Source organism: Dermacentor andersoni, unplaced genomic scaffold (genome assembly GCF_023375885.2).
Source record: "Dermacentor andersoni unplaced genomic scaffold, qqDerAnde1_hic_scaffold ctg00000821.1, whole genome shotgun sequence".
Taxonomy (NCBI): Eukaryota; Metazoa; Arthropoda; class Arachnida; order Ixodida; family Ixodidae; genus Dermacentor; species Dermacentor andersoni.
Window position 1 is genome coordinate 10,001 of NW_027315498.1, and position 9,742 is coordinate 19,742.

The 9,742-nt window shown below is 56.9% G+C and overlaps 3 non-coding genes across 3 annotated transcripts in view; 1 reads left to right on the forward strand and 2 right to left on the reverse strand.

The window, feature by feature from the left end:
- LOC140215095 (5.8S ribosomal RNA) overlaps positions 1-38 on the reverse strand; it is a 153-nt gene extending 115 nt beyond the window's left edge. Inside the window, exon 1 of the ribosomal RNA XR_011892015.1 lies at positions 1-38. This exon is cut by the window's left edge and continues 115 nt beyond it. This is a non-coding gene — a ribosomal RNA (5.8S ribosomal RNA).
- A 1,573-nt stretch (positions 39-1,611) lies between these two features.
- Positions 1,612-3,426, reverse strand: LOC140215097 (small subunit ribosomal RNA). Its single transcript, XR_011892017.1, has one exon. It is a non-coding gene; the product is annotated as a small subunit ribosomal RNA (ribosomal RNA).
- A 5,417-nt stretch (positions 3,427-8,843) lies between these two features.
- On the forward strand, positions 8,844-9,035 carry LOC140215096 (U2 spliceosomal RNA). Its single transcript, XR_011892016.1, has one exon. It is a non-coding gene; the product is annotated as a U2 spliceosomal RNA (small nuclear RNA).
- Positions 9,036-9,742: the final 707 nt, after the last annotated feature.

Here is a 9,742-nt window from a genome sequence, read left to right on the forward strand (position 1 = left end):
CATCGACCCGAGAACCGAGTGATCCACCGCTTAGAGTCGTGAAAAATAGTTTGTTCAATTCAGTACAGTACAACCAGGGTTTTAGGCACGTGGCGTCTCCCTGTGTGTGGTTTCGAAGAGCGCCTTTCGGCGTGCGCTCCTCCAGTCTCGCTCTTTCGGCGGCCGCGTCTCAGCAGCTGAAAGCCTAATGGCACTCCACTCCTGCTACTCGCGCGTGTGTTTTGCGCCCACGCCTTCCTCGCTTGCCCTCGAGGCACCTTATGCCGTTTGCGCGCACTCGAAGCCGGTTTTACCTGCCAACCATCCACCGGACCCGTGTGTCTCGTGTGCACGTTCACATCGCTCCACTAAAAATTGCAAAGAGCACAGAGCCATGACAGATGCTAAGCCGCTGTGGAGTCTTTAACGGCTACACGGCCACGGGCAGGGCTTCACCCCCATCGACGTGCTTCGCTTCAGTCAGCAGTAGGTTCATAGAAGGGCCTCAAACACACACACACTTTCGCATCGGCAGATCGCCGCAGCATAACCGCTGTTGATCCAACAGCCTACTTGAGACGAAAGACAAGAGCCCGGCGCGCGTACTCGCGCAGCTCTCCAAAACCACTCGGCCAGTGCCAGGGACGGCTCCCTGCGCCGGCGCCACAACAAGTCTACTTGAGGCGGAAGACGAAGCCAGCAAGGGCCTGGCCGCAAGTGCGTTCGAATCCGGGACTACAGTCCCTCGTCTGTCCGTACTTCCTCTTTCGACGTGCGGCGCCTTCCCAAAGCGCACAAGTCCGCTAACCGCAGAACGCTTCCGACGTAGCAAAGCCGCGTTTCCTTCGGTACTTCGCAGCAACGCCGCCTTTCCCTCGGCGGCGGGCGAATAGCCTGCAGACGTCGTCGCATTAAACCGCGATCTCGACACCTCGCGCGTCACGAGCAGGAGCCGACCGGCAGCCTCCGGCCCTTTCGGACTCGGTGGCATTTGCCGCGGAGGACGGGAGAGCACTTTAGGCCACGGTTCCTTCCGTACTTGGCAGCCGCACCCTCATACCGACAGTTCCATGACCGACCGAGCGCCACACCGTTCCTTTAGTACTTGGGCGGCAACAAAGTCGGGTCGTTACTCCATACTCGCCGCAGGAAGCGACCGGCAGCCGCCAGACTTTTCAGACTCGGCAGCGTTTGCCGCGGAGGACGGGAGAGCGCTCGCACCACGGTTCCGTGTGTGTACTAAGCGGCAGCGGCATTAGCTCTCGACCGTCAGTTCCTTGACCGACCGCACGCTTCGCCGTTCCCCTCGTACTGGGCAAAGCAGCAGGTCGGGTCGTCTTACTCCCATTCCGCGCAAGAGCGCCAAAGCGGACAGAAAGCCCACCCAGTGTGCGTTACGCCGTTTCTACCCGCGGGCGCGGCCAAGCCAACCGTCCAAGGTTGCAGCCGGCGTCCACTGGGCGCAACAAATTTGGCACGGGGCGCCCCTCAAAATTCAGGCAGTCCCCGGCATGTTCGGGTATAGCCGTCCCCGCGTCCAAGCGGGGCCAGCGGCGGAAAGCGTCGGGCGCAGCGAGCTGCTTCACCCACACGGGGTAGAAACAATGGCGCTCGCCACCCTTCACAATCCGGTAATGATCCTTCCGCAGGTTCACCTACGGAAACCTTGTTACGACTTTTACTTCCTCTAAATGATCAAGTTTGGTCATCTTTCCAACAGACCGGCGCAACCGAAAGGCCGCGCCGGACATCGGTCCGAAGACCTCACTAAATCATTCAATCGGTAGTAGCGACGGGCGGTGTGTACAAAGGGCAGGGACGTAATCAACGCGAGCTTATGACTCGCGCTTACTGGGAATTCCTCGTTCAAGGGGAACAATTGCAAGCCCCTATCCCAATCACGAAAGAAGTTCCACGGGTTACCCAGTCTTTTCAGACAGGGATAAAGACACGCTGCTTCCTTCAGTGTAGCGCGCGTGCGGCCCCGGACATCTAAGGGCATCACAGACCTGTTATTGCTCTGTTTCGTGCGGCTAGGAGCCGCTTGTCCCTCTAAGAAGGTTGTAAGGTGCTGGGAACCCCGCACCTATTTAATAGGCTAGAGTCTCGTTCGTTATCGGAATTAACCAGACAAATCGCTCCACCAACTAAGAACGGCCATGCACCACCATCCACCGAATCAAGAAAGAGCTCTCAATCTGTCAATCCTCCCAGTGTCCGGGCCGGGTAAGTTTTCCCGTGTTGAGTCAAATTAAGCCGCAGGCTCCACTCCTGGTGGTGCCCTTCCGTCAATTCCTTTAAGTTTCAGCTTTGCAACCATACTTCCCCCGGAACCCAAACACTTTGGTTTCCCGGAAGCTGCCCGCCGAGTCATTTGAGTAACTCAGGCGGATCGCTGGTTGGCATCGTTTATGGTCAGAACTAGGGCGGTATCTGATCGCCTTCGAACCTCTGACTTTCGTTCTTGATCAAAGAAAACATTCTTGGCAAATGCTTTCGCAGTAGTTCGTCTTGCGACGGTCCAAGAATTTCACCTCTAGCGCCGCAATACGAATGCCCCCGTCTGTCCCTCTTAATCATTACCTCGTATTCCAAAAACCAACAGAACAGAAACGAGGTCTTGTTCTATTATTCCATGCAAGTTTATTCAGGCGACTCGCCTGCGTTGAGCACTCTAATTTTTTCAAAGTAAAAGCACCGGCCTTCTCGAGGCACACAATGAAGTGCACCAAGAAAGGACCGGCATGATGTTCAGTCCGAGCCGTCGCATCGGGTAGATGCACTACTCGTCTGGAACTGAGATCCAACTACGAGCTTTTTAACCGCAGCAGCTTTAGTATACGCTATTGGAGCTGGAATTACCGCGGCTGCTGGCACCAGACTTGCCCTCCAATTGATCCTCGTTAAAGGATTTAGAGTGTACTCATTTCAATTACGGGGCCTCAAAAGAGTCCCGTATTGTTATTTTTCGTCACTACCTCCCCGTGCCGGGAGTGGGTAATTTGCGCGCCTGCTGCCTTCCTTGGATGTGGTAGCCGTTTCTCAGGCTCCCTCTCCGGAATCGAACCCTGATTCTCCGTTACCCGTAACAACCATGGTAAGCAAGTAACCTACCATCGAAAGTTGATAAGGCAGACACTTGAAAGAAACGTCGCCGGCTCGTGGCCATGCGATCAGCACAAAGTTATCCAGAGTCACCACACAATACGGGCCGAAACCCGATCGATCTTGGTCTAATAAAAGCACCCGTCGCCCAAAGGGCTTCAGGCTCACTGCATGTATTAGCTCTAGAATTGCCACAGTTATCCAAGTAGGAAGAAACGATCTAAGGAACCATAACTGATTTAATGAGCCATTCGCGGTTTCGCCTTATTTCGGCATGTACTTAGACATGCATGGCTTAATCTTTGAGACAAGCATATGATTACTGGCAGGATCAACCAGGTAATCGTTCAACTGCGCGTCCAGCCTTTCAAGCAGGCCGGACGCCGTTTTTGCGATGCCGAGGCCACCTTCAGGCGCCCCAACACGCTTCGTTCTCGCAAAGGGTAGCACTTTGCACAGTCCGAGACGACGGCGTTCGAGCTCGCAACGGCGCCCTCCCCGCAGGGCCGGGTATCGCCACGCGGCAAGAAGCACGCAACATTCTCGATAGACCGGTTGTGTCGACTCGATCGCGGCTTGCGGTTTCTCTCGAGCCCGCAGCACTGGTGGACCGACCGACACTTGCAACGTAGCCGAGACGGCAAAGCCGCTAGGCGACGGGTCACGCCCGCGCCTTCGGCGCTTTCGTATTTGATTCGTCCGAGGACGATGCGGAACACACTTCGATATCGTGGAAAAAGCGTCGTCCGACAACCAGCCCCTAACGCATCAAGCGGATGAGGCTGCAGACGTCAGCTGTGGGATCCACGGGAGCGATACCGGGGACACGCTTGACGGGCACGAAGCCCGCCGCATATCAAACACCCAGGTCGCTTTGGGGGCGACTGCTCTCTGGGACCCCCATATAATAGCAGCGATAAGTACCCAGACCTCCATGGGGCCGTACTCGTGCCACTTTCGACGAGCGTTTGGCGAAAATCGTGCCGCCTCGTAACGCCGCGAGCAAGATTGAAAGCTTACGTCGGCAGCACAATGCCGAAGTCGTGAAAGCGCAGCGCGTCCACCGAATGCGCGAACGGCAATTTCTCGCCAATGGCCAGTACGGTTTCCTGCACAATTGCCTGTCTGTCGCCCTACGGGGCCCCCGGCCGATCGATTCGAGGCACGCTAGCACGGCCCCTTCGCCATTTCCGAGCACGAGTGCGAACAGTGCGGGCGGCGTGCTCGACGCCCCGGCTGACGTCGTTTCGGACTTTGTCTCTTCGCGTGCTCGCGGCAACGCCGCGGCCAACGACGACGTCTGCGCGGTTCTTTGCCGGTTCCCGGCGTGCTACAGTGCAGCCCTCTGCAGGGGTGACACCGGCTCCGTCGTGGCCGTGCGGCGGCTTGTACGCAAAAGTTGCGTCAAAGGCGTCGCGCTCGCGCCGCCCCGGCACACGCGGTTTCGGACTTTGTCTCTTCCAGCGCTCGCGTAGTCGTGGGCACGATTGTCGACGTCGCAACGGTGCGCGGACACCGCCACGAGCACGCGCAAGACGAAAATCGCACTACGGTACAATGTCGGCCGGGGCCGTACGGCCCCTTACAGTAGCAGCGATAAGTGCCCAGACCTCCATGGGGCCGTACTCGTGCGACGCGGCGGCGTACTGCGCCGAGCCGAGCGCCAATATTTGGCTTTTGCAGGGCGGATTCGAGCTCTGGCGATCGCCGCGGTACCGCCGCTCACCGATTCAAGGCACGCTAGCGCGGGCCCCTTCGCCATTTCCGAGCACGCGTGCGAACAGTGCGGGCGGCGTGCTCGACGCCCCGGCTGACGTCGTTTCGGACTTTGTCTCTTCGCGTGCTCGCGGCAACGCCGCGGCCAACGACGACGTCTGCGCGGTTCTTTGCCGGTTCCCGGCGTGCTACAGTGCAGCCCTCTGCAGGGTGACACCGGCTCCGTCGTGGCCGTGCGGCGGCTTGTACGCAAAAGTTGCGTCAAAGGCGTCGCGCTCGCGCCGCCCCGGCACACGCGGTTTCGGACTTTGTCTCTTCCAGCGCTCGCGTAGTCGTGGGCACGATTGTCGACGTCGCAACGGTGCGCGGACACCGCCACGAGCACGCGCAAGACGAAAATCGCACTACGGTACAATGTCGGCCGGGGCCGTACGGCCCCTTACAGTAGCAGCGATAAGTGCCCAGACCTCCATGGGGCCGTACTCGTGCGACGCGGCGGCGTACTGCGCCGAGCCGAGCGCCAATATTTGGCTTTTGCAGGGCGGATTCGAGCTCTGGCGATCGCCGCGGTACCGCCGCTCACCGATTCAAGGCACGCTAGCGCGGCCCCTTCGCCATTTCCGAGCACGCGTGCGAACAGTGCGGGCGGCGTGCTCGACGCCCCGGCTGACGTCGTTTCGGACTTTGTCTCTTCGCGTGCTCGCGGCAACGCCGCGGCCAACGACGACGTCTGCGCGGTTCTTTGCCGGTTCCCGGCGTGCTATAGTGCAGCCCTCTGCAGGGCGACACCGGCTCCGTCGTGTCCGTGCGGCGGCTTGTACGCAAAAGTTGCGTCAAAGGCGTCGCGCTCGCGCCGCCCCGGCACACGCGGTTTCGGACTTTGTCTCTTCCAGCGCTCGCAACCATGTCGGGGCCGACGCCGACGACTGCGTGGTGTTTCAACGATTGCCGGCGTGACACAATGCAGCTGCGTGCGGGATGCCAGCGATTCCGTCGTGTCCGTGCGGCGGCTTGTACGCAAAAGTTGTGTCAAAGGCGTCGCGCTCGCGCCGCCCCGGCACACGCGGTTTCGGACTTTGTCTCTTCCAGCGCTCGCGTAGTCGTGGGCACGATTGTCGACGTCGGAACGGTGCGCGGACACCGCCACGAGCACGCGCAAGACGAAAATCGCACTACGGTACAATGTCGGCCGGGGCCGTACGGCCCCTTACAGTAGCAGCGATAAGTGCCCAGACCTCCATGGGGCCGTACTCGTGCGACGCGGGCGGCGTACTGCGCCGAGCCGAGCGCCAATATTTGGCTTTTGCAGGGCGGATTCGAGCTCTGGCTATCGCCGCGGGTACCGCCGCTCACCGATTCAAGGCACGCTAGCGCGGCCCCTTCGCCATTTCCGAGCACGCGTGCGAACAGTGCGGGCGGCGTGCTCGACGCCCCGGCTGACGTCGTTTCGGACTTTGTCTCTTCGCGTGCTCGCGGCAACGCCGCGGCCAACGACGACGTCTGCGCGGTTCTTTGCCGTTCCCGGCGTGCTATAGTGCAGCCCTCTGCAGGGCGACACCGGCTCCGTCGTGTCCGTGCGGCGGCTTGTACGCAAAAGTTGCGTCAAAGGCGTCGCGCTCGCGCCGCCCCGGCACACGCGGTTTCGGACTTTGTCTCTTCCAGCGCTCGCGTAGTCGTGGGCACGATTGTCGACGTCGGAACGGTGCGCGGACTACGCCACGAGCACGCGCAAGCCGAAAATCGCACTACGGTACAATGTCGGCCGGGGCCGTACGGCCCCTTACAGTAGCAGCGATAAGTGCCCAGACCTCCATGGGGCCGTACTCGTGCGACGCGGGCGGCGTACTGCGCCGAGCCGAGCGCCAATATTTGGCTTTTGCAGGGCGGATTCGAGCTCTGGCGATCGCCGCGGTACCGCCGCTCACCGATTCAAGGCACGCTAGCGCGGCCCCTTCGCCATTTCCGAGCACGCGTGCGAACAGTGCGGGCGGCGTGCTCGACGCCCCGGCTGACGTCCTTTCGGACTTTGTCTCTTCGCGTGCTCGCGGCAACGCCGCGGCCAACGACGACGTCTGCGCGGTTCTTTGCCGGTTCCCGGCGTGCTATAGTGCAGCCCTCTGCAGGGTGACACCGGCTCCGTCGTGTCCGTGCGGCGGCTTGTACGCAAAAGTTGCGTCAAAGGCGTCGCGCTCGCGCCGCCCCGGCACACGCGGTTTCGGACTTTGTCTCTTCCAGCGCTCGCAACCATGTCGGGGCCGACGCCGACGACTGCGTGGTGTTTCAACGATTGCCGGCGTGACACAATGCAGCTGCGTGCGGGATGCCAGCGATTCCGTCGTGGCGGTGCGGCGGCTTGTACGCAAAAGTTGCGTCAAAGGCGTCGCGCTCGCACCGCCCCGGCACACGTGGTTTCGGACTTTGTCTCTTCGAGCGCTCGCAGCGATGTCGAGGCGATCGCTTACGTCTGCACGGTTTGCGGTGTGCTACAATGCAGCAGTCTGCCGCACTACACCTCTTGGTTGCCGAGGCCAGCACGGCAATTTACTGAAGCGAGCGCATTGCGCCCAGGCGGCAGCGGACTTTGTTGCTTCGGGAGTGCTCTTGCTGTAAAATTTGAACGGCTGCAGCTGCGCGAAGCAAGTGTACCTATTTTCACTCTCTCTCTGTCTGCCTTTGAGGCGACTGTAATTTCACTTTAAACGCAACTGGAGGCGGGAGCAACCTGATGAGAGTAGGTGGACTTCGGTACATGTAATTTAGAAATTGCTTTCAAGCTTTGAGGACATACACCTTCGCGCCATCTGCTTTCCCCGTCTCTTTGGCACTTTATAGTATGTGCTGCATGCTCTGCATTCCAAAGAAACACGCCTGTCTCTCTCCCTCTCTCACGTTCTTCTTCTTTTTGTAGCTGCTGTTGTAGAAGATGCTATGCTCTTTAATCGCTGTAACATAGAGTGCTTGCACAAGCCAACAACTTTTGCGTGTTTTTTTTTTTTTTCTCTTCCCAAGACGTTTCTGCCATTATTCACTAACTCTCGTTCTTAGTATGCAATGGAGCGTTAGCTCACGCCATCTACCTTTCTTTCTGTATTGCAAAGTCCGCAGGTTTTCCTAGTTCCGTACACAGATGGCGCCAATGCGTTTTGGCGCCAGGTTCGAACGACCTCGCTCTACTCGTGTTTGGCATTTGAATGTTTCAAAGGGGTTTGCGACAGGGGGTGGTTCTTGTGCAAGGCTGAGCTTTCCAGCTGCGTTTAAGCTATGCTAGCATGTGTGCGTATATATATATATATATATATATATATATATATATATATATATATATATATATATATATATATATAAATACACAAACACACACACACACACATGCATATATACATACACACACACGGTAATGGTAAAGATGATGAGGTAGCACTTTTTTTTTTCTTTTTTTTACAATGCCTGTGTTTCAGATGGCGATCTTTCTCCCCTCTATGTTTCCGGTTGGAAGGAGTGTGCAGCGTTTTCTATATTTATTTTGTCATTCACTTCTATGTTGCTCGTCTTCGTACATGGGGCATGCTACCTAATTCTACCGGTCGATTCGACACGTTGCGATCCGTCCCGGCCTGTGCCGTATCAAAATTTTCAGTGGGCCTTGCGGTAAATAAAAAGAAATGAAGGAAATGCGCGTAGTATATTACAATTGCACACGGGCTTGAAACGAAGCCCTCAAGGAAGGTCACCTTGAGCGGTCGCATTCAGACGGAAGTAAGCATTCCCCTGGCGCGTTTTTTTTCCGCTCGCCTGTTCCGTTTTCTACGAGGTTGCCTTGGTTGGTTTCGCGTTACAAGCAAGCTTGCACTCGGGTCTCGTTTCTACGCGACAGCGTTTCGTTAACAGCGAAAGACTGAGGCGTTGCGAATTCATCCGTGAGATAGGGAGCGTTGAGTCTGTACACAGGCTGAATTTTATAATATTGCCCACGCTGTTGCTGAGGTTACCCATGTCGGCAGGGCGCCCACAAGGCAGTAGTACAATGAAGTGAAGTGAAGGACATCGCTTCTCGGCCTTTTGGCTAAGATCAAAGTGTAGTATCTGTTCTTATCAGCTTAATATCTGATACGGGTTCTATATGGACCCACGATATTAAACCTATTTTTGGAAGTTGGCGGAGTGCTTGAAGCCTGCTTCACCTCCGCCGCAGGTCGGCCCGGTATTGCACTACCTCCGGGATCGGCCCCGCTCACTTAGGTGAGACTTCATTCAATCAAAATGAAGAGCACAAGCTCAACGCGAGCACTGACTTGACACGCACCATTCCTATACTACACGCAACGATGCCGGTTCGCGGACCACGAGAGTAATTAAACTGCCACTCCATCTGTGTGTAGCGTCGCACTTGTTGCGTCGCAAATGGGACAGCCGCTCCAGCAAATTTCTAGTTATGGGCTTCGAGAAAAATTAATGAAAGCAAAAGAAAGAACCAGAATTCCTATTTGTCCGATGTCTCTGAATGATTGTCTCCTGTAAAGAGCCACTTGGGGGGATGGGGGGTAGGATTAGCCGTGGGGTTCGCAATCAATATGAATCCCACTCAAAGCCAACACTGGATTTTGGAGTTCACTATCGCTTGGATCCGTAAACCACCGCGCCCACGCAAGCTCGCCCTGCCGCCGAAATCCGCTGCCCAAGTGGAAGAAAGATTCCCTATGAAAGAAAAATAGAGTGCCCGATTTCTGGCAACTACTGTGCAGCCTTTGTGTACACATTTTCGCAGCAGTGGGACCGAGCGCCTCGAAAACAAACTTGTCGTATGCCCGAATGTGGCGAAATATATTCAAGGGTTAAAAGGTGCCTCATCTTTCTAACCTGTATGTTACGAAGACCTGTTGCTACCTTTTCATCATGAACATCATCATCATCATCATCCTGGCTACGCCCACTGCAGGGCAAA